We start from the raw sequence: 20,743 nt of genomic DNA, 5'->3' as shown, positions 1-20,743 counted from the left end.
TCAAAGCGGCCCTTTCCTCACAATGAAACAAAAAAGCTTACAGCACCTGGTATTCCCAGGCGGTCTTCCATCCAAGTACTAACCAGGCCCGACCCTGCTAAGCTTCCGAGATCAGACGAGATCGGGCGTGTTCAGAGTGGTATGGCCGTAAGCCCTTGACTCTCACACACATGGGCTCTATATCCATTTCACTCACTTTACAACCTCAAAAAAAATGTGATGTGCAACAGCCTCACGGTCTTTTTACACACCAAATAGTTGTCCTGTCAATAAAAGAAAAGAATGTTGATGTCATCGAGAGAAAAGTACTGCATCTGCCATCTGTCTTCTTCAAATTAACCACTGCATGAAATTCCATTCCAAAGCTGCAGAGGGCGCTTCAAGAAAAGGTGTGTGAGGGAAGCTCGCTCATGCTGGTCCCCAAAGACTCAAAGCGGCCCTTTCCTCACAATGAAACAAAAAAGCTTACAGCACCTGGTATTCCCAGGCGGTCTTCCATCCAAGTACTAACCAGGCACGACCCTGCTCAGCTTCCGAGATCAGACGAGATCGGGCGTGTTCAGAGTGGTATGGCCGTAAGCCCTTGACTCTCACACACATGGGCTCTATATCCATTTCACTCACTTTACAACCTCAAAAAAAATGTGATGTGCAACAGCCTCACGGTCTTTTTACACACCAAATAGTTGTCCTGTCAATAAAAGAAAAGAATGTTGATGTCATCGAGAGAAAAGTACTGCATCTGCCATCTGTCTTCTTCAAATTAACCACTGCATGAAATTCCATTCCAAAGCTGCAGAGGGCGCTTCAAGAAAAGGTGTGTGAGGGAAGCTCGCTCATGCTGGTCCCCAAAGACTCAAAGCGGCCCTTTCCTCACAATGAAACAAAAAAGCTTACAGCACCTGGTATTCCCAGGCGGTCTTCCATCCAAGTACTAACCAGGCCCGACCCTGCTAAGCTTCCGAGATCAGACGAGATCGGGCGTGTTCAGAGTAGTATGGCCATAAGCCTTTGACTCTGACACACATGGGCTCTATATCCATTTCACACAATTTACAACCTCAGAAAAAAAGTGATGCGCAACAGCCTCAGGGTCTTTTCACACGCCAAATCGGTGTCCTGTCAATAAAAGAAAAGAATGTTGATGTCATCTAGAGAAAAGTACTGCATCTGCCATCTGTCTACTTCAAATTAACCACTGCATGACATTCCATTCCAAAGCTGTGGAGGGCGCTTCAAGAAAAGGTGTGTGAGGGAAGCTCGCTCATGCTGGTCCCCAAACACTCAAAGCTGCCCTTTCCTCACAATGAAACAAAAAAGCTTACAACACCTGGTATTCCCAGGTGGTCTCCCATCCAAGTACTAACCAGGCCCAACCCTGCTTAGCTTCCGAGATCAGACGAGATCGGGCGTGTTCAGAGTGGTATGTCCGTAAGCTCTTGACTCTCACACACATGGGCTCTATATCCATTTCACACACTTTACAACCTCAGAAAAAAAGTGATGCGCAACAGCCTCAGGGTCTTTTCACACGCCAAATCGGTGTCCTGTCAATAAAACAAAAGAATGTTGATGTCATCGAGAGAAAAGTACTGCATCTGCCATCTGTCTTCTTCAAATTAACCACTGCATGAAATTCCATTCCAAAGCTGCAGAGGGCCCTTCAAGAAAAGGTGTGTGAGGGAAGCTCGCTCATGCTGGTCCCCAAAGTCTCAAAGCGGCCCTTTCCTCACAATGAAACAAAAAAGCTTACAGCACCTGGTATTCCCAGGCGGTCTTCCATCCAAGTACTAACCTGGCCCGACCCTGCTAAGCTTCCGAGATCAGACGAGATCGGGCGTGTTCAGAGTGGTATGGCCGTAAGCCCTTGACTCTCACACACATGGGCTCTATATCCATTTCACACAATTTACAACCTCAGAAAAAAAGTGATGCGCAACAGCCTCACGGTCTTTTTACACACCAAATCGGTGTCCTGTCAATAAAAGAAAAGAATGTTGATGTCATCGAGAGAAAAGTACTGCATCTGCCATCTGTCTTCTTCAAATTAACCACTGCATGAAATTCCATTCCAAAGCTGCAGAGGGCGCTTCAAGAAAAGGTGTGTGAGGGAAGCTCGCTCATGCTGGTCCCCAAAGACTCAAAGCGGCCCTTTCCTCACAATGAAACAAAAAAGCTTACAGCACCTGGTATTCCCAGGCGGTCTTCCATCCAAGTACTAACCAGGCCCGACCCTGCTAAGCTTCCGAGATCAGACGAGATCGGGCGTGTTTTTTTTTTTTTTTTTTTTTTTTTGTCTTTTATTATCAAAAATACATCATACATTTTTACCAACTGTACATTCTTATTTACATGACAAAATTTAACAATTATATAAAAAATAAATTCCTTCAGGAAAGAAATCTTACCAAAAAAAAAACCCCACCCTTGATACACCTCGAACTTGATGAAAACACCATCAGAGTTTTTTGTTTTTTGTTTTTTTTTTTTTTTTTTTTTAAATTAAGTTAAATTTAGACAAATAAACCAACACTATGTGCCTACAGCCACTGGAGCAATGCAGGTCATTCCAAAAAAAATAAATAAAAATTAAAGAGAGACAAAAAAAAACTCATGGGACTAAAAAGAACAAATTCCTGTCGTGAAGTGTCACACACACAATTTTTTTTTTTTTTTTTTAAATGAAATTTTATCAAAATGAAATGTTAAACACACCAAAAACATAAACCACCCAATTTGCTCACCCCTTTATTAAATTTGAAAAATACTTTGCTTTATAAAAAAAAGAGACTACTTAGCTGGGAATTTGAAGAGAAAACATACCATTGTCAATCTTGTTTATTTCAATTTTGCCATTTGCTATGTTGAAAAATGTGTTTTTCCTGCAGAAAGTGTTTTCAAAAATATCCTTGTCCATGTCATGTAAGATTTGTAGGTGCGTCAAGAGTGTTGTGTAAAAAACCCCAAATATGTTTATTTTCTTCTTTTCATAGAGAGCGTAGTTTCTAGTTGTCCATATTGATTTTTTTGCAAAAGTGAGTATGGTATTTATGAGAGTCCTGTTCTGATCCTTTTGTTTCAGTGTTGTACCAAAGAGAAGAGTCCATGTCCATAGTGTTTCATCTGTCAAACTGAAATTGCAGTGCTCTTGCAGTAGCATCCTGATGAAATTCCTGAATTTATCCGATTCCTTGCAGTTGATGAATAGATGCTCCTGGTCTTCCGGTTCTTTATTGCAGATTTGGCATGTCCTACTGTAGTTTTCCTTATTAATCTGGTGTAATTTGATTCCTGTGAAAATTCTCCTGTGTCTGATATTGAATTCTAGCTTGAAAGTATTGCTGTCCATGTAAGGTATGTTAAGGTTTTGCCAGATTTTTCCTATCGGTATTCCCTTGAATAATTGTGCCCAGTGTTTTTCTGCTTTTGGAGTGCGTTTCATTGAGTTAATCCCTATGGTGTACCAGTCCTTTGTTTTCACCTGTGACAGCTCTTTCCCTGTGTACTGTGTGACAAGCTCAAGCGGTGGGAGTTCGGGGTCTGCTCTCGATTTGTCCGTGATGATTAAGTTTCTCCACAGTGAGGTTATGTTTCTGTTGATTTTGTTACCTAGTCCATTTAGGTAATCCTTTCTGCACGGTGTCCCTGTTTTTTTGAGTTGGGTTGTGACTTTCCTGAGACTGAACAGACCCCTTTCCCCCACCACTTGACCGACCCTTGTTATATTATGTTGCTGAAGTGCCCTGCATTTAAGTGTCCTACCATTGTGTGTGAAAAAGGTGCTTTCGAGAAAAGGTAACTGCAGCACATGACTTTTCTGACTGCACTTAGGCCTGAGGTGGGGCAGGAATTTGCCCCATGCCTCTAGCACCTCCTGGTAGAACATCGGTAGCGAGCCATGGCTTTTCCCAGGAAGGAGGTGATAAAGAGGGAGTTTCTCCCCCTCCCCGTACTCAGCCAGGTAGCCCGCCATTGTGTCCTCCCAGGGGTACTGCCTGTTCGAATCGAGAAAATTTCTAACTAATTTGGCCCTGAGTGCATCTTTTTTTGCACTGATGTCAATTAGTCCTAATCCCCCCTCCCTTTTATTAGCAATTATCACCCGATGAGCGATCGAATTTCCCTTTCCCCTCCAAAGGAAGGAGGAGATCGCTTCATTGAGCGAATTTAGTGCCCACTGCGGTAGCTCACAGGCCCCCAAAACATGATTAATTTTTGACAGTATTAAGGCATTGATGACAATTACCTTTCCTCTCAGGCTTAAACCCCTACTTCTCCATAAATTAAGTGTATTTTCTACCTTTTTTACAAGTTCTCTCCACCCTAAGTCCCTGGCTTCCCCTTCATTTTTACCAATGTATACACCCAGTATTTTCCTGTATTCTTTAGTGCTAAAACCCCAATTATTTTTTAAACTATTTTTACCGAATTCCATCATTTCTGACTTATTTCTGTTAACCTTAGCTCCTGATGCTTTTTCATATCTTTCTAGATGTTTTATAATATAATTTAAATTTTCTTCATTTTTAAACATTATATTGATATCATCCGCAAATTGTGCTATTTTAACGACTTTGTCTCTATATGTTTTTATACCTATAATATTCTTATCATTCATTATACTTAAAGCTAGTGGCTCAGCAACAATACTGTATAAAAGAGCTGAAAGCGGGCATCCTTGCCTTACCGATCTTTTTAATTTGATCTTTTCTGTTAGTTGTCCATTTATCTTTATTTGACTGTATGCGTTATCGTATAATAATTTAATCCATCTAATAAAGCCTTCACCGTATCCAAATCTTTTTAAAGTTTTATATAAGAAAAGATGTTCTACTCTGTCGAATGCTTTCTCCAAATCAATTCCGAGCAGATACCCCCCCTGTGCTGCCATTGTCCTGACGGTATCCTTTATTGTAAGGATCGTATCTATGATGTCTCTATCTGGTATGCCGTATGCCTGTGTATTACCAATAATGGTTCCTATTGTAAGTTTAAGCCTGTTTGCCAGTGTTTTGGTCAGTATCTTGTAATCTGTATTGAGTAAACTTATTGGTCTATAGTTTGTTATATCCTGTTTTGAACCTTTATTTTTGTAGATAAGTGAAATTATTCCTGCAGTGAATGTATTGGATGTTCTCTGTTCCCGTTCCATTGAGTGGTACAATGACAGCAACAGGGGAGCTATCTGCTCTTTGAAACAAATATAAAATTCTGCTGTTAAACCATCTACCCCTGGACTTTTGTTTTTATTTAAGCTATCTATTGCCGTCTTTATCTCATTAATAGTAATTTGTGCATCAGACCATTCCTTATCCTCCACTGAAATACTAGTTTGGATATTTGATAACAACTTGTCTACCTCTTCGCTATTGCTATATCCATTATCAAATAATTCTTTATAAAACTCTGTAGTTACTCTTAGTATATTTTCTTGATCGTCATATTCTTTTCCAGTTATATCGTTGATTTTTTCTATTATAGTTTTGTTTTGTTTTTGCTTTTCGAGCCCCAAAAAATATGCGGTGCATTTTTCTCCTTCTACTAAATTTTTAACTCTGCTTCTTATCATTGCACCTCTGCATTTTATTTTTTCTATGTTTCCTAGTTTTGCTTTATATAATTCATAGTTTTCTGTGTTTCTGTTAGGTTCTTTATCAAATAATGCTATTTCATGATTGATTAATTTTCTTAGTCGATTTTCTTCCAGCTCCTCTCTCCACTTTTTCTCTTTACTATAATTTATACTACTTCTTTTAATTCTTTGCTTTAGAATTTCCCACTTTTCTATAAAATTATTTTCTATTTTCATTTCAATTTTTGCATAATCAAGCAGTTTTGTGATTTTTTTAACGTAAGTTGAATCTGCCAGGAGGCTGGAGTTGAGGCACCAGGTACCTCCCCCCCTGAAACCTCCTGCAGCACCCAAGTAACACTCAATTGTTGCGTGATCACTCCATGCGTTATAATTATATTGTATTTTATTGATCTGTTTTGTTGCTTCAGGGGCCGCTAGACATAAATCTATTCTGGCTTGTTTCATTTTTCCCTGCACAACCTGTCTTCTGGAGTACTCTTTCTTGAATGGGTTGTGAATTCTCCATACATCTGTCAAATTGTGAATATTCATTAAATTATATAGCTCAGTTCTGCTTGTGTCATTCTTGTATACATTGTTAATTGATATATCATCCTTAGTTAATGCGATATTGAAATCGCCTATTATTATGGTTCTATGATCTATCCATCTGCTTATACTATTTAGAAACATTTTCCTTTCCTTTTCACAGTTACTGGCATATATGTTAACAATTCTGTATGTTCTATTGTTTATGCAAACATCTATAATAAGTATTCTACCTTTCTTGTCATGATATATTAACTTGCTATTGGTACTTATAGTCTTTTTTACTAAAATAGCTACGCCACAAGATTTACTTGTGCCGTTGCTAAAAAAGACATCTCCTTCCCACATTTTGCTTGCTGCCGCCACGCTATCCCCTTCCCACCTTGTCTCCTGTAAGCAGAGAATGTCACACTTGCTTTTAAGTAAAATGGCGGTCATCCTGCCATAAGTGCGGAGTCCATTGACATTAAGGGAGTGCAGCAGAAACATGGTCAGACCAAAAAAACCTTTAAACAGCCAATTTTCCCTCAAGACTTTTTACCTCTCCCTCCTTCTTTCTTCTGTTTTTTCTTCATCGCAGCATCTTTTATTGAGGTGTGCTTTTTCCGAATATTTTTTATTGTGGCAAAGTCCATTTCCGAGTCACTGTTTGATCTACTCTGAGGAGGGAAGGTGGAGGGCACATTTAAGGTAGGTACCCTGGTGGATGTGGCTGCCGCCGGCTGCAATTCTCTTGGGGTATCCCCCACCTCCATTGATTCCAGGAGTTGAGAAGGCTCCGGCTCCTTTTCGGACCCGTTTCCTCCTCCATCCTTTCCTCTCTGCTGTGGGCCTGAGTCAGTGCTCATGTCATTCAGACTTGAACCAAGCCTTGTGCCTGGGCTCTGCACCACTTTAGGAGGGCTCTGGGTTCTCTGAGGGGCGTAACCCTCACCAGCAGCCTGCTTGGCGGCGCCACTACCCACCTCGTCATCTTCCTCCTCATCCTCCGTTCCTACCTCACTTAAACCTTCCATCTCACTGTACAGCTCCTCAGATCCAGATTCCACCACAATATCCTCATCACTATAATTACAATTACATTCATCAATTTTGTTCCAACACACCTCACATTTCTGTATCTTATTAGGTTTCCTGTTGCACTCCCTTGCATAATGCCCCTGGACACCACACTTATGGCAGGAGAACTCAGGACAGTCCCTTAGGATGTGCCCCGGCTGGAGGCACATCCTACACACCCTAGCCTGCCTATCATGTATGACCCTGAAATATTCCGGTCCCATTGCTGTGTCAAACCGTGCTGAATAAGGCAGAGATTGGACTTTATCTGTAAACTTTACTTTGAGAAACCGCGTCCCATCAGCAATTTGCGTACCCGGCCACATCCTCCTCCTTATAGTTGATGCAGCTGAGACTCCCCACCCTTCTAGCTTTTGTAAAATTTCCTCATCTCTGATGTAAGCTGGTAAGCTTAAAAAAGAAACCATGAGTTCATCATTACACAGATCTTTGACATGCACTGTGTTGTCCCCAATTTTGAAACCATCTAGGATTCTCTCTTTCCCTTTGATGTGTGACATGGTAATTTCATATTTCTGCGGCCCTGTCGCCCTACAGGCTATTAAACCTCCACACAGTGCTCTTATGCATCTCATTAATTCGAGAACTGGGACTTCATCCTGCCCAGTTACCTCGACACTGACCGTCAGTTCTCTGTCATACTTGTGGTCGCCACCCGCAGATTTCGCCGCTCCATGTCGCTGCTGCAGCTGCCTTTCCCCACCAGACGCCGCATCTCTTTCCGCCGCCAATTCTCTCTCACTCTCCGCCGCCTCTCCAGTAGCTCCTCGCTGCCCAGGTCTTCTCGGAACCACGTCTTCAGCTCTGTTCTTCAGGCCACCAGCTCTCGTTGCCTGTGGACCGGCTCCAGCGCTCATCTCCTCTGAATCAGCCGCTGCTCGCCGTCTTTCCCCCGCTGTCGCTGCGGAAGCCGCTCTCGCATTTCCCTCCGGCAGTTTTCCTTCCGACTTCTTCATGTTTCGTTTCTGATTGTTTCTTTTAACAAGCAACCATTTTTCATTTTCTTCACCTGTTTGTGCGTTTATGTCAAGTCCGTTTTCCATGCTCGTAATCTGAAATCCGTTTGCAGAGTTCAAATCCATTTGGTCCGTCCGAAAGTTTTCCATTAGGAAAAAAAAAACTCAAATTGACCTCCCCCGATCAGTATAAAAACTGTCGGGGGGAAAAAATGTTCACTCTAAAAACGAACCAAAAATGCACGGAAAATAAGGAAGAACAATGAAAAAGGCTGAAAAAAACGAAAGAAATGGGAAAAGCGGAGTCCGCGACCTCCGTGTGTCGTGCTGTCAGCGTACCGTCTGATTGGCGCATGCGTGTTCAGAGTGGTATGGCCGTAAGCCCTTGACTCTCACACACATGGGCTCTATATCCATTTCACACAATTTACAACCTCAGAAAAAAAGTGATGCGCAACAGCCTCACGGTCTTTTTACACACCAAATCGGTGTCCTGTCAATAAAAGAAAAGAATGTTGATGTCATCGAGAGAAAAGTACTGCATCTGCCATCTGTCTTCTTCAAATTAACCACTGCATGAAATTCCATTCCAAAGCTGCAGAGGGCGCTTCAAGAAAAGGTGTGTGAGGGAAGCTCGCTCATGCTGGTCCCCAAAGACTCAAAGCGGCCCTTTCCTCACAATGAAACAAAAAAGCTTACAGCACCTGGTATTCCCAGGCGGTCTTCCATCCAAGTACTAACCAGGCCCGACCCTGCTAAGCTTCCGAGATCAGACGAGATCGGGCGTGTTCAGAGTGGTATGGCCGTAAGCCCTTGACTCTCACACACATGGGCTCTATATCCATTTCACTCACTTTACAACCTCAAAAAAAATGTGATGTGCAACAGCCTCACGGTCTTTTTACACACCAAATAGTTGTCCTGTCAATAAAAGAAAAGAATGTTGATGTCATCGAGAGAAAAGTACTGCATCTGCCATCTGTCTTCTTCAAATTAACCACTGCATGAAATTCCATTCCAAAGCTGCAGAGGGCGCTTCAAGAAAAGGTGTGTGAGGGAAGCTCGCTCATGCTGGTCCCCAAAGACTCAAAGCGGCCCTTTCCTCACAATGAAACAAAAAAGCTTACAGCACCTGGTATTCCCAGGCGGTCTTCCATCCAAGTACTAACCAGGCCCGACCCTGCTAAGCTTCCGAGATCAGACGAGATCGGGCGTGTTCAGAGTAGTATGGCCATAAGCCTTTGACTCTGACACACATGGGCTCTATATCCATTTCACACAATTTACAACCTCAGAAAAAAAGTGATGCGCAACAGCCTCAGGGTCTTTTCACACCAAATAGTTGTCCTGTCAATAAAAGAAAAGAATGTTGATGTCATCTAGAGAAAAGTACTGCATCTGCCATCTGTCTACTTCAAATTAACCACTGCATGACATTCCATTCCAAAGCTGTGGAGGGCGCTTCAAGAAAAGGTGTGTGAGGGAAGCTCGCTCATGCTGGTCCCCAAACACTCAAAGCTGCCCTTTCCTCACAATGAAACAAAAAAGCTTACAGCACCTGGTATTCCCAGGCGGTCTTCCATCCAAGTACTAACCAGGCCCGACCCTGCTAAGCTTCCGAGATCAGACGAGATCGGGCGTGTTCAGAGTGGTATGGCCGTAAGCCCTTGACTCTCACACACATGGGCTCTATATCCATTTCACACAATTTACAACCTCAGAAAAAAAGTGATGCGCAACAGCCTCACGGTCTTTTTACACACCAAATCGGTGTCCTGTCAATAAAAGAAAAGAATGTTGATGTCATCGAGAGAAAAGTACTGCATCTGCCATCTGTCTTCTTCAAATTAACCACTGCATGAAATTCCATTCCAAAGCTGCAGAGGGCGCTTCAAGAAAAGGTGTGTGAGGGAAGCTCGCTCATGCTGGTCCCCAAAGACTCAAAGCGGCCCTTTCCTCACAATGAAACAAAAAAGCTTACAGCACCTGGTATTCCCAGGCGGTCTTCCATCCAAGTACTAACCAGGCCCGACCCTGCTAAGCTTCCGAGATCAGACGAGATCGGGCGTGTTCAGAGTGGTATGGCCGTAAGCCCTTGACTCTCACACACATGGGCTGTATATCCATTTCACTCACTTTACAACCTCAAAAAAAATGTGATGTGCAACAGCCTCACGGTCTTTTTACACACCAAATAGTTGTCCTGTCAATACAAAGAAAAAAATGTTGATGTCATCTAGAGAAAAGTACTGCATCTGCAATCTGTCTACTTCAAATTACACACTGCATGACATTCCATTCGAAAGCTGTGGAGGGCACTTCAAGAAAAGGTGTGTGAGGGAAGTTCGCTCATGCTGGTCCCCAAAGACTCAAAGCTGCCCTTTCCTCACAAAGAAATAAAAAAGCTTACAGCACCTGGTATTCCCAGGCGGTCTTCCATCCAAGTACTAACCAGGCCCGACCCTGCTTGGCTTCCGAGATCAGACGAGATCGGGCGTGTTCAGAGTAGTATGGCCATAAGCCTTTGACTCTGACACACATGGGCTCTATATCCATTTCACACAATTTACAACCTCTGAAAAAAAGTGATGCGCAACAGCCTCAGGGTCTTTTCACAGGCCAAATCGGTGTCCTGTCAATAAAAGAAAAGAATGTTGATGTCATCTAGAGAAAAGTACTGCATCTGCCATCTGTCTACTTCAAATTAACCACTGCAGGACATTCCATTCCAAAGCTGTGGAGGGCGCTTCAAGAAAAGGTGTGTGAGGGAAGCTCGCTCATGCTGGTCCCCAAACACTCAAAGCTGCCCTTTCCTTACAATGAAACAAAAAAGCTTACAACATCTGGTATTCCCAGGCGGTCTCCCATCCAAGTACTAACCAGGCCCAACCCTGCTTAGCTTCCGAGATCAGACGAGATCGGGCGTGTTCAGAGTGGTTAGGCGTAAGCTCTTGACTCTCACACACATGGGCTCTATATCCATTTCACACACTTTACAACCTCAGAAAAAAAGTGATGCGCAACAGCCTCAGGGTCTTTTCACACGCCAAATCGGTGTCCTGTCAATAAAACAAAAGAATGTTGATGTCATCGAGAGAAAAGTACTGCATCTGCCATCTGTCTTCTTCAAATTAACCACTGCATGAAATTCCATTCCAAAGCTGCAGAGGGCCCTTCAAGAAAAGGTGTGTGAGGGAAGCTCGCTCATGCTGGTCCCCAAAGTCTCAAAGCGGCCCTTTCCTCACAATGAAACAAAAAAGCTTACAGCACCTGGTATTCCCAGGCGGTCTTCCATCCAAGTACTAACCAGGCCCGACCCTGCTAAGCTTCCGAGATCAGACGAGATCGGGCGTGTTCAGAGTGGTATGGCCGTAAGCCCTTGACTCTCACACACATGGGCTCTATATCCATTTCACACAATTTACAACCTCAGAAAAAAAGTGATGCGCAACAGCCTCACGGTCTTTTTACACACCAAATCGGTGTCCTGTCAATAAAAGAAAAGAATGTTGATGTCATCGAGAGAAAAGTACTGCATCTGCCATCTGTCTTCTTCAAATTAACCACTGCATGAAATTCCATTCCAAAGCTGCAGAGGGCGCTTCAAGAAAAGGTGTGTGAGGGAAGCTCGCTCATGCTGGTCCCCAAAGACTCAAAGCGGCCCTTTCCTCACAATGAAACAAAAAAGCTTACAGCACCTGGTATTCCCAGGCGGTCTTCCATCCAAGTACTAACCAGGCCCGACCCTGCTAAGCTTCCGAGATCAGACGAGATCGGGCGTGTTCAGAGTGGTATGGCCGTAAGCCCTTGACTCTCACACACATGGGCTCTATATCCATTTCACACAATTTACAACCTCAGAAAAAAAGTGATGCGCAACAGCCTCACGGTCTTTTTACACACCAAATCGGTGTCCTGTCAATAAAAGAAAAGAATGTTGATGTCATCGAGAGAAAAGTACTGCATCTGCCATCTGTCTTCTTCAAATTAACCACTGCATGAAATTCCATTCCAAAGCTGCAGAGGGCGCTTCAAGAAAAGGTGTGTGAGGGAAGCTCGCTCATGCTGGTCCCCAAAGACTCAAAGCGGCCCTTTCCTCACAATGAAACAAAAAAGCTTACAGCACCTGGTATTCCCAGGCGGTCTTCCATCCAAGTACTAACCAGGCCCGACCCTGCTAAGCTTCCGAGATCAGACGAGATCGGGCGTGTTCAGAGTGGTATGGCCGTAAGCCCTTGACTCTCACACACATGGGCTCTATGTCCATTTCACTCACTTTACAACCTCAAAAAAAATGTGATGTGCAACAGCCTCACGGTCTTTTTACACACCAAATAGTTGTCCTGTCAATACAAAGAAAAAAATGTTGATGTCATCTAGAGAAAAGTACTGCATCTGCAATCTGTCTACTTCAAATTACACACTGCATGACATTCCATTCGAAAGCTGTGGAGGGCACTTCAAGAAAAGGTGTGTGAGGGAAGTTCGCTCATGCTGATCCCCAAAGACTCAAAGCTGCCCTTTCCTCACAAAGAAATAAAAAAGCTTACAGCACCTGGTATTCCCAGGCGGTCTTCCATCCAAGTACTAACCAGGCCCGACCCTGCTTGGCTTCCGAGATCAGACGAGATCGGGCGTGTTCAGAGTAGTATGGCCATAAGCCTTTGACTCTGACACACATGGGCTCTATATCCATTTCACACAATTTACAACCTCAGAAAAAAAGTGATGCGCAACAGCCTCAGGGTCTTTTCACACGCCAAATCGGTGTCCTGTCAATAAAAGAAAAGAATGTTGATGTCATCTAGAGAAAAGTACTGCATCTGCCATCTGTCTACTTCAAATTAACCACTGCAGGACATTCCATTCCAAAGCTGTGGAGGGCGCTTCAAGAAAAGGTGTGTGAGGGAAGCTCGCTCATGCTGGTCCCCAAACACTCAAAGCTGCCCTTTCCTCACAATGAAACAAAAAAGCTTACAACATCTGGTATTCCCAGGCGGTCTCCCATTCAAGTACTAACCAGGCCCAACCCTGCTTAGCTTCCGAGATCAGACGAGATCGGGCGTGTTCAGAGTGGTATGTCCGTAAGCTCTTGACTCTCACACACATGGGCTCTATATCCATTTCACACACTTTACAACCTCAGAAAAAAAGTGATGCGCAACAGCCTCAGGGTCTTTTCACACGCCAAATCGGTGTCCTGTCAATAAAAGAAAAGAATGTTGATGTCATCTAGAGAAAAGTACTGCATCTGCCATCTGTCTACTTCAAATTAACCACTGCATGACATTCCATTCCAAAGCTGTGGAGGGCGCTTCAAGAAAAGGTGTGTGAGGGAAGCTCGCTCATGCTGGTCCCCAAACACTCAAAGCTGCCCTTTCCTCACAATGAAACAAAAAAGCTTACAACACCTGGTATTCCCAGGCGGTCTCCCATCCAAGTACTAACCAGGCCCAACCCTGCTTAGCTTCCGAGATCAGACGAGATCGGGCGTGTTCAGAGTGGTATGTCCGTAAGCTCTTGACTCTCACACACATGGGCTCTATATCCATTTCACACACTTTACAACCTCAGAAAAAAAGTGATGCGCAACAGCCTCAGGGTCTTTTCACACGCCAAATGGGTGTCCTGTCAATAAAACAAAAGAATGTTGATGTCATCGAGAGAAAAGTACTGCATCTGCCATCTGTCTTCTTCAAATTAACCACTGCATGAAATTCCATTCCAAAGCTGCAGAGGGCCCTTCAAGAAAAGGTGTGTGAGGGAAGCTCGCTCATGCTGGTCCCCAAAGTCTCAAAGCGGCCCTTTCCTCACAATGAAACAAAAAAGCTTACAGCACCTGGTATTCCCAGGCGGTCTTCCATCCAAGTACTAACCAGGCCCGACCCTGCTAAGCTTCCGAGATCAGACGAGATCGGGCGTGTTCAGAGTGGTATGGCCGTAAGCCCTTGACTCTCACACACATGGGCTCTATATCCATTTCACACAATTTACAACCTCAGAAAAAAAGTGATGCGCAACAGCCTCACGGTCTTTTTACACACCAAATCGGTGTCCTGTCAATAAAAGAAAAGAATGTTGATGTCATCGAGAGAAAAGTACTGCATCTGCCATCTGTCTTCTTCAAATTAACCACTGCATGAAATTCCATTCCAAAGCTGCAGAGGGCGCTTCAAGAAAAGGTGTGTGAGGGAAGCTCGCTCATGCTGGTCCCCAAAGACTCAAAGCGGCCCTTTCCTCACAATGAAACAAAAAAGCTTACAGCACCTGGTATTCCCAGGCGGTCTTCCATCCAAGTACTAACCAGGCCCGACCCTGCTAAGCTTCCGAGATCAGACGAGATCGGGCGTGTTCAGAGTGGTATGGCCGTAAGCCCTTGACTCTCACACACATGGGCTCTATATCCATTTCACTCACTTTACAACCTCAAAAAAAATGTGATGTGCAACAGCCTCACGGTCTTTTTACACACCAAATAGTTGTCCTGTCAATACAAAGAAAAAAATGTTGATGTCATCTAGAGAAAAGTACTGCATCTGCAATCTGTCTACTTCAAATTACACACTGCATGACATTCCATTCGAAAGCTGTGGAGGGCACTTCAAGAAAAGGTGTGTGAGGGAAGCTCGCTCATGCTGGTCCCCAAAGACTCAAAGCTGCCCTTTCCTCACAAAGAAATAAAAAAGCTTACAGCACCTGGTATTCCCAGGCGGTCTTCCATCCAAGTACTAACCAGGCCCGACCCTGCTTGGCTTCCGAGATCAGACGAGATCGGGCGTGTTCAGAGTAGTATGGCCATAAGCCTTTGACTCTGACACACATGGGCTCTATATCCATTTCACACAATTTACAACCTCAGAAAAAAAGTGATGCGCAACAGCCTCAGGGTCTTTTTACACACCAAATAGTTGTCCTGTCAATACAAAGAAAAAAATGTTGATTTCATCTAGAGAAAAGTACTGCATCTGCAATCTGTCTACTTTAAATTACACACTGCATGACATTCCATTCGAAAGCTGTGGAGGGCACTTCAAGAAAAGGTGTGTGAGGGAAGCTCGCTCATGCTGGTCCCCAAAGACTCAAAGCTGCCCTTTCCTCACAAAGAAATAAAAAAGCTTACAGCACCTGGTATTCCCAGGCTTTCTTCCATCCAAGTACTAACCAGGCCCGACCCTGCTTAGCTTCCGAGATCAGACGAGATCGGGCGTGTTCAGAGTAGTATGGCCATAAGCCTTTGACTCTGACACACATGGGCTCTATATCCATTTCACACAATTTACAACCTCAGAAAAAAAGTGATGCGCAACAGCCTCAGGGTCTTTTCACACGCCAAATCGGTGTCCTGTCAATAAAACAAAAGAATGTTGATGTCATCGAGAGAAAAGTACTGCATCTGCCATCTGTCTTCTTCAAATTAACCACTGCATGAAATTCCATTCCAAAGCTGCAGAGGGCGCTTCAAGAAAAGGTGTGTGAGGGAAGCTCGCTCATGCTGGTCCCCAAAGACTCAAAGCGGCCCTTTCCTCACAATGGAACAAAAAAGCTTACAGCACCTGGTATTCCCAGGCGGTCTTCCATCCAAGTACTAACCAGGCCCGACCCTGCTAAGCTTCCGAGATCAGACGAGATCGGGCGTGTTCAGAGTGGTATGGCCGTAAGCCCTTGACTCTCACACACATGGGCTCTATATCCATTTCACTCACTTTACAACCTCAAAAAAAATGTGATGTGCAACAGCCTCAGGGTCTTTTCACACACCAAATAGTTGTCCTGTCAATACAAAGAAAAAAATGTTGATGTCATCTAGAGAAAAGTACTGCATCTGCAATCTGTCTACTTCAAATTACACACTGCATGACATTCCATTCGAAAGCTGTGGAGGGCACTTCAAGAAAAGGTGTGTGAGGGAAGCTCGCTCATGCTGGTCCCCAAAGACTCAAAGCTGCCCTTTCCTCACAAAGAAATAAAAAAGCTTACAGCACCTGGTATTCCCAGGCGGTCTTCCATCCAAGTACTAACCAGGCCCGACCCTGCTTAGCTTCCGAGATCAGACGAGATCGGGCGTGTTCAGAGTGGTATGGCCGTAAGCTCTTGACTCTCACACACATGGGCTCTATATCCATTTCACACACTTTACAACCTCAGAAAAAAAGTGATGCGCAACAGCCTCAGGGTCTTTTCACACGCCAAATCGGTGTCCTGTCAATAAAACAAAAGAATGTTGATGTCATCGAGAGAAAAGTACTGCATCTGCCATCTGTCTTCTTCAAATTAACCACTGCATGAAATTCCATTCCAAAGCTGCAGAGGGCCCTTCAAGAAAAGGTGTGTGAGGGAAGCTCGCTCATGCTGGTCCCCAAAGTCTCAAAGCGGCCCTTTCCTCACAATGAAACAAAAAAGCTTACAGCACCTGGTATTCCCAGGCGGTCTTCCATCCAAGTACTAACCAGGCCCGACCCTGCTAAGCTTCCGAGATCAGACGAGATCGGGCGTGTTCAGAGTGGTATGGCCGTAAGCCCTTGACTCTCACACACATGGGCTCTATATCCATTTCACTCACTTTACAACCTCAAAAAAAATGTGATGTGCAACAGCCTCACGGTCTTTTTACACACCAAATAGTTGTCCTGTCAATACAAAGAAAAAAATGTTGATGTCATCTAGAGAAAAGTACTGCATCTGCAATCTGTCTACTTTAAATTACACACTGCATGACATTCCATTCGAAAGCTGTGGAGGGCACTTCAAGAAAAGGTGTGTGAGGGAAGCTCGCTCATGCTGGTCCCCAAAGACTCAAAGCTGCCCTTTCCTCACAAAGAAATAAAAAAGCTTACAGCACCTGGTATTCCCAGGCGGTCTTCCATCCAAGTACTAACCAGGCCCGACCCTGCTTAGCTTCCAAGATCAGACGAGATCGGGCGTGTTCAGAGTAGTATGGCCATAAGCCTTTGACTCTGACACACATGGGCTCTATATCCATTTCACACAATTTACAACCTCAGAAAAAAAGTGATGCGCAACAGCCTCAGGGTCTTTTCACACGCCAAATCGGTGTCCTGTCAATAAAAGAAAAGAATGTTGATGTCATCTAGAGAAAAGTACTGCATCTGCCATCTGTCTACTTCAAATTAACCACTGCATGACATTCCATTCCAAAGCTGTGGAGGGCGCTTCAAGAAAAGGTGTGTGAGGGAAGCTCGCTCATGCTGGTCCCCAAACACTCAAAGCGGCCCTTTCCTCACAATGAAACAAAAAAGCTTACAGCACCTGGTATTCCCAGGCGGTCTTCCATCCAATTACTAACCAGGCCCGACCCTGCTAAGCTTCCGAGATCAGACGAGATCGGGCGTGTTCAGAGTGGTATGGCCGTAAGCCCTTGACTCTCACACACATGGGCTCTATATCCATTTCACTCACTTTACAACCTCAAAAAAAATGTGATGTGCAACAGCCTCACGGTCTTTTTACACACCAAATCGGTGTCCTGTCAATAAAAGAAAAGAATGTTGATGTCATCGAGAGAAAAGTACTGCATCTGCCATCTGTCTTCTTCAAATTAACCACTGCATGACATTCCATTCCAAAGCTGCAGAGGGCGCTTCAAGAAAAGGTGTGTGAGGAAAGCTCGCTCATGCTGGTCCCCAAAGACTCAAAGCGGCCCTTTCCTCACAATGAAACAAAAAAGCTTACAGCACCTGGTATTCCCAGGCGGTCTTCCATCCAAGTACTAACCAGGCCCGACCCTGCTAAGCTTCCGAGATCAGACGAGATCGGGCGTGTTCAGAGTGGTATGGCCGTAAGCCCTTGACTCTCACACACATGGGCTCTATATCCATTTCACTCACTTTACAACCTCAAAAAAAATGTGATGTGCAACAGCCTCACGGTCTTTTTACACACCAAATAGTTGTCCTGTCAATACAAAGAAAAAAATGTTGATGTCATCTAGAGAAAAGTACTGCATCTGCAATCTGTCTACTTCAAATTACACACTGCATGACATTCCATTCGAAAGCTGTGGAGGGCACTTCAAGAAAAGGTGTGTGAGGGAAGTTCGCTCATGCTGATCCCCAAAGACTCAAAGCTGCCCTTTCCTCACAAAGAAATAAAAAAGCTTACAGCACCTGGTATTCCCAGGCGGTCTTCCATCCAAGTACTAACCAGGCCCGACCCTGCTTGGCTTCCGAGATCAGACGAGATCGGGCGTGTTCAGAGTAGTATGGCCATAAGCCTTTGACTCTGACACACATGGGCTCTATATCCATTTCACACAATTTACAACCTCAGAAAAAAAGTGATGCGCAACAGCCTCAGGGTCTTTTCACACGCCAAATCGGTGTCCTGTCAATAAAAGAAAAGAATGTTGATGTCATCTAGAGAAAAGTACTGCATCTGCCATCTGTCTACTTCAAATTAACCACTGCAGGACATTCCATTCCAAAGCTGTGGAGGGCGCTTCAAGAAAAGGTGTGTGAGGGAAGCTCGCTCATGCTGGTCCCCAAACACTCAAAGCTGCCCTTTCCTCACAATGAAACAAAAAAGCTTACAACACCTGGTATTCCCAGGCGGTCTCCCATCCAAGTACTAACCAGGCCCGACCCTGCTAAGCTTCCGAGATCAGACGAGATCGGGCGTGTTCAGAGTGGTATGGCCGTAAGCCCTTGACTCTCACACACATGGGCTCTATATCCATTTCACTCACTTTACAACCTCAAAAAAAATGTGATGTGCAACAGCCTCACGGTCTTTTTACACACCAAATAGTTGTCCTGTCAATACAAAGAAAAAAATGTTGATGTCATCTAGAGAAAAGTACTGCATCTGCAATCTGTCTACTTTAAATTACACACTGCATGACATTCCATTCGAAAGCTGTGGAGGGCACTTCAAGAAAAGGTGTGTGAGGGAAGCTCGCTCATGCTGGTCCCCAAAGACTCAAAGCTGCCCTTTCCTCACAAAGAAATAAAAAAGCTTACAGCACCTGGTATTCCCAGGCGGTCTTCCATCCAAGTACTAACCAGGCCCGACCCTGCTTAGCTTCCAAGATCAGACGAGATCGGGCGTGTTCAGAGTAGTATGGCCATAAGCCTTTGACTCTGACACACATGGGCTCTATATCCATTTCACACAATTTACAACCTCAGAAAAAAAGTGATGCGCAACAGCCTCAGGGTCTTTTCACACGCCAAATCGGTGTCCTGTCAACAAAAGAAAAGAATGTTGATGTCATCTAGAGAAAAGTACTGCATCTGCCATCTGTCTACTTCAAATTAACCACTGCATGACATTCCATTCCAAAGCTGTGGAGGGCGCTTCAAGAAAAGGTGTGTGAGGGAAGCTCGCTCATGCTGGTCCCCAAACACTCAAAGCGGCCCTTTCCTCACAATGAAACAAAAAAGCTTACAGCACCTGGTATTCCCAGGCGGTCTTCCATCCAATTACTAACCAGGCCCGACCCTGCTAAGCTTCCGAGATCAGACGAGATCGGGCGTGTTCAGAGTGGTATGGCCGTAAGCCCTTGACTCTCACACACATGGGCTCTATATCCATTTCACTCACTTTACAACCTCAAAAAAAATGTGATGTGCAACAGCCTCACGGTCTTTTTACACACCAAATCGGTGTCCTGTCAATAAAAGAAAAGAATGTTGATGTCATCGAGAGAAAAGTACTGCATCTGCCATCTGTCTTCTTCAAATTAACCACTGCATGACATTCCATTCCAAAGCTGCAGAGGGCGCTTCAAGAAAAGGTGTGTGAGGAAAGCTCGCTCATGCTGGTCCCCAAAGACTCAAAGCGGCCCTTTCCTCACAATGAAACAAAAAAGCTTACAGCACCTGGTATTCCCAGGCGGTCTTCCATCCAAGTACTAACCAGGCCCGACCCTGCTAAGCTTCCGAGATCAGACGAGATCGGGCGTGTTCAGAGTGGTATGGCCGTAAGCCCTTGACTCTCACACACATGGGCTCTATATCCATTTCACTCACTTTACAACCTCAAAAAAAATGTGATGTGCAACAGCCTCACGGTCTTTTTACACACCAAATAGTTGTCCTGTCAATACAAAGAAAAAAATGTTGATGTCATCTAGAGAAAAGTACTGCATCTGCAAACTGTCTACTTCAAATTACACACTGCATGACATTCCATTCGAAAGCTGTGGAGGGCACTTCAAGAAAAGGTGTGTGAGGGAAGTTCGCTCATGCTGATCCCCAAAGACTCAAAGCTGCCCTTTCCTCACAAAGAAATAAAAAAGCTTACAGCACCTGGTATTCCCAGGCGGTCTTCCATCCAAGTACTAACCAGGCCCGACCCTGCTTGGCTTCCGAGATCAGACGAGATCGGGCGTGTTCAGAGTAGTATGGCCATAAGCCTTTGACTCTGACACACATGGGCTCTATATCCATTTCACACAATTTACAACCTCAGAAAAAAAGTGATGCGCAACAGCCTCAGGGTCTTTTCACACGCCAAATCGGTGTCCTGTCAATAAAAGAAAAGAATGTTGATGTCATCTAGAGAAAAGTACTGCATCTGCCATCTGTCTACTTCAAATTAACCACTGCAGGACATTCCATTCCAA

General features: G+C 44.4%; 31 non-coding genes and 2 pseudogenes across 31 annotated transcripts; all 33 read right to left on the bottom strand.

Annotated features, from left to right (window-relative positions):
- Nucleotides 1–34: 34 nt before the first annotated feature.
- Nucleotides 35–153, bottom strand: LOC147264240 (5S ribosomal RNA). The gene has a single exon (XR_015113830.1). It is a non-coding gene; the product is annotated as a 5S ribosomal RNA (ribosomal RNA).
- A 309-nt stretch (nucleotides 154–462) lies between these two features.
- On the bottom strand, nucleotides 463–581 carry LOC147264239 (5S ribosomal RNA). Its single transcript, XR_015115266.1, has one exon. It is a non-coding gene; the product is annotated as a 5S ribosomal RNA (ribosomal RNA).
- Nucleotides 582–890: 309 nt separating this feature from the next.
- Nucleotides 891–1,009, bottom strand: LOC147264238 (5S ribosomal RNA). Its single transcript, XR_015115010.1, has one exon. It is a non-coding gene; the product is annotated as a 5S ribosomal RNA (ribosomal RNA).
- A 309-nt stretch (nucleotides 1,010–1,318) lies between these two features.
- On the bottom strand, nucleotides 1,319–1,437 carry LOC147264237 (5S ribosomal RNA). Its single transcript, XR_015113255.1, has one exon. It is a non-coding gene; the product is annotated as a 5S ribosomal RNA (ribosomal RNA).
- A 309-nt stretch (nucleotides 1,438–1,746) lies between these two features.
- On the bottom strand, nucleotides 1,747–1,865 carry LOC147264236 (5S ribosomal RNA). The gene has a single exon (XR_015113624.1). It is a non-coding gene; the product is annotated as a 5S ribosomal RNA (ribosomal RNA).
- Nucleotides 1,866–8,852: 6,987 nt separating this feature from the next.
- On the bottom strand, nucleotides 8,853–8,971 carry LOC147264235 (5S ribosomal RNA). Its single transcript, XR_015113829.1, has one exon. It is a non-coding gene; the product is annotated as a 5S ribosomal RNA (ribosomal RNA).
- A 309-nt stretch (nucleotides 8,972–9,280) lies between these two features.
- Nucleotides 9,281–9,399, bottom strand: LOC147264234 (5S ribosomal RNA). The gene has a single exon (XR_015115009.1). It is a non-coding gene; the product is annotated as a 5S ribosomal RNA (ribosomal RNA).
- A 307-nt stretch (nucleotides 9,400–9,706) lies between these two features.
- On the bottom strand, nucleotides 9,707–9,825 carry LOC147264233 (5S ribosomal RNA). The gene has a single exon (XR_015113828.1). It is a non-coding gene; the product is annotated as a 5S ribosomal RNA (ribosomal RNA).
- Nucleotides 9,826–10,134: 309 nt separating this feature from the next.
- On the bottom strand, nucleotides 10,135–10,253 carry LOC147264232 (5S ribosomal RNA). The gene has a single exon (XR_015113827.1). It is a non-coding gene; the product is annotated as a 5S ribosomal RNA (ribosomal RNA).
- A 310-nt stretch (nucleotides 10,254–10,563) lies between these two features.
- LOC147264231 (5S ribosomal RNA) lies at nucleotides 10,564–10,682 on the bottom strand. Its single transcript, XR_015114353.1, has one exon. It is a non-coding gene; the product is annotated as a 5S ribosomal RNA (ribosomal RNA).
- Nucleotides 10,683–10,991: 309 nt separating this feature from the next.
- LOC147264230 (5S ribosomal RNA) lies at nucleotides 10,992–11,109 on the bottom strand (annotated as a pseudogene).
- Nucleotides 11,110–11,418: 309 nt separating this feature from the next.
- Nucleotides 11,419–11,537, bottom strand: LOC147264229 (5S ribosomal RNA). The gene has a single exon (XR_015113826.1). It is a non-coding gene; the product is annotated as a 5S ribosomal RNA (ribosomal RNA).
- A 309-nt stretch (nucleotides 11,538–11,846) lies between these two features.
- Nucleotides 11,847–11,965, bottom strand: LOC147264228 (5S ribosomal RNA). Its single transcript, XR_015113825.1, has one exon. It is a non-coding gene; the product is annotated as a 5S ribosomal RNA (ribosomal RNA).
- Nucleotides 11,966–12,274: 309 nt separating this feature from the next.
- Nucleotides 12,275–12,393, bottom strand: LOC147264227 (5S ribosomal RNA). The gene has a single exon (XR_015113822.1). It is a non-coding gene; the product is annotated as a 5S ribosomal RNA (ribosomal RNA).
- Nucleotides 12,394–12,703: 310 nt separating this feature from the next.
- LOC147264226 (5S ribosomal RNA) lies at nucleotides 12,704–12,822 on the bottom strand. The gene has a single exon (XR_015114352.1). It is a non-coding gene; the product is annotated as a 5S ribosomal RNA (ribosomal RNA).
- A 309-nt stretch (nucleotides 12,823–13,131) lies between these two features.
- On the bottom strand, nucleotides 13,132–13,250 carry LOC147264225 (5S ribosomal RNA). Its single transcript, XR_015115208.1, has one exon. It is a non-coding gene; the product is annotated as a 5S ribosomal RNA (ribosomal RNA).
- A 309-nt stretch (nucleotides 13,251–13,559) lies between these two features.
- LOC147264224 (5S ribosomal RNA) lies at nucleotides 13,560–13,678 on the bottom strand. The gene has a single exon (XR_015113327.1). It is a non-coding gene; the product is annotated as a 5S ribosomal RNA (ribosomal RNA).
- Nucleotides 13,679–13,987: 309 nt separating this feature from the next.
- On the bottom strand, nucleotides 13,988–14,106 carry LOC147264223 (5S ribosomal RNA). The gene has a single exon (XR_015113821.1). It is a non-coding gene; the product is annotated as a 5S ribosomal RNA (ribosomal RNA).
- A 309-nt stretch (nucleotides 14,107–14,415) lies between these two features.
- On the bottom strand, nucleotides 14,416–14,534 carry LOC147264222 (5S ribosomal RNA). Its single transcript, XR_015113820.1, has one exon. It is a non-coding gene; the product is annotated as a 5S ribosomal RNA (ribosomal RNA).
- A 310-nt stretch (nucleotides 14,535–14,844) lies between these two features.
- LOC147264221 (5S ribosomal RNA) lies at nucleotides 14,845–14,963 on the bottom strand. The gene has a single exon (XR_015114351.1). It is a non-coding gene; the product is annotated as a 5S ribosomal RNA (ribosomal RNA).
- Nucleotides 14,964–15,273: 310 nt separating this feature from the next.
- Nucleotides 15,274–15,392, bottom strand: LOC147264220 (5S ribosomal RNA; annotated as a pseudogene).
- Nucleotides 15,393–15,701: 309 nt separating this feature from the next.
- LOC147264219 (5S ribosomal RNA) lies at nucleotides 15,702–15,820 on the bottom strand. The gene has a single exon (XR_015113819.1). It is a non-coding gene; the product is annotated as a 5S ribosomal RNA (ribosomal RNA).
- A 310-nt stretch (nucleotides 15,821–16,130) lies between these two features.
- Nucleotides 16,131–16,249, bottom strand: LOC147264218 (5S ribosomal RNA). Its single transcript, XR_015115642.1, has one exon. It is a non-coding gene; the product is annotated as a 5S ribosomal RNA (ribosomal RNA).
- A 309-nt stretch (nucleotides 16,250–16,558) lies between these two features.
- Nucleotides 16,559–16,677, bottom strand: LOC147264217 (5S ribosomal RNA). The gene has a single exon (XR_015113818.1). It is a non-coding gene; the product is annotated as a 5S ribosomal RNA (ribosomal RNA).
- Nucleotides 16,678–16,987: 310 nt separating this feature from the next.
- LOC147264216 (5S ribosomal RNA) lies at nucleotides 16,988–17,106 on the bottom strand. Its single transcript, XR_015114596.1, has one exon. It is a non-coding gene; the product is annotated as a 5S ribosomal RNA (ribosomal RNA).
- Nucleotides 17,107–17,415: 309 nt separating this feature from the next.
- On the bottom strand, nucleotides 17,416–17,534 carry LOC147264215 (5S ribosomal RNA). The gene has a single exon (XR_015115155.1). It is a non-coding gene; the product is annotated as a 5S ribosomal RNA (ribosomal RNA).
- Nucleotides 17,535–17,843: 309 nt separating this feature from the next.
- Nucleotides 17,844–17,962, bottom strand: LOC147264214 (5S ribosomal RNA). Its single transcript, XR_015113817.1, has one exon. It is a non-coding gene; the product is annotated as a 5S ribosomal RNA (ribosomal RNA).
- A 310-nt stretch (nucleotides 17,963–18,272) lies between these two features.
- Nucleotides 18,273–18,391, bottom strand: LOC147264213 (5S ribosomal RNA). The gene has a single exon (XR_015114350.1). It is a non-coding gene; the product is annotated as a 5S ribosomal RNA (ribosomal RNA).
- Nucleotides 18,392–18,700: 309 nt separating this feature from the next.
- On the bottom strand, nucleotides 18,701–18,819 carry LOC147264212 (5S ribosomal RNA). Its single transcript, XR_015113597.1, has one exon. It is a non-coding gene; the product is annotated as a 5S ribosomal RNA (ribosomal RNA).
- Nucleotides 18,820–19,129: 310 nt separating this feature from the next.
- Nucleotides 19,130–19,248, bottom strand: LOC147264211 (5S ribosomal RNA). The gene has a single exon (XR_015114595.1). It is a non-coding gene; the product is annotated as a 5S ribosomal RNA (ribosomal RNA).
- Nucleotides 19,249–19,557: 309 nt separating this feature from the next.
- LOC147264210 (5S ribosomal RNA) lies at nucleotides 19,558–19,676 on the bottom strand. The gene has a single exon (XR_015115154.1). It is a non-coding gene; the product is annotated as a 5S ribosomal RNA (ribosomal RNA).
- Nucleotides 19,677–19,985: 309 nt separating this feature from the next.
- Nucleotides 19,986–20,104, bottom strand: LOC147264209 (5S ribosomal RNA). The gene has a single exon (XR_015113816.1). It is a non-coding gene; the product is annotated as a 5S ribosomal RNA (ribosomal RNA).
- A 310-nt stretch (nucleotides 20,105–20,414) lies between these two features.
- LOC147264208 (5S ribosomal RNA) lies at nucleotides 20,415–20,533 on the bottom strand. Its single transcript, XR_015114349.1, has one exon. It is a non-coding gene; the product is annotated as a 5S ribosomal RNA (ribosomal RNA).
- Between the last annotated feature and the right edge of the window lie 210 nt (nucleotides 20,534–20,743).

This window comes from Aulostomus chinensis, chromosome 4 (assembly GCF_037954235.1).
Source record: "Aulostomus chinensis isolate RoL2024-O1b breed Wild chromosome 4, RoL_Achi_v1.0, whole genome shotgun sequence".
Classification (NCBI taxonomy): Eukaryota; Metazoa; Chordata; class Actinopteri; order Syngnathiformes; family Aulostomidae; genus Aulostomus; species Aulostomus chinensis.
This window is presented reverse-complemented; position numbering and strand designations above follow the sequence as displayed.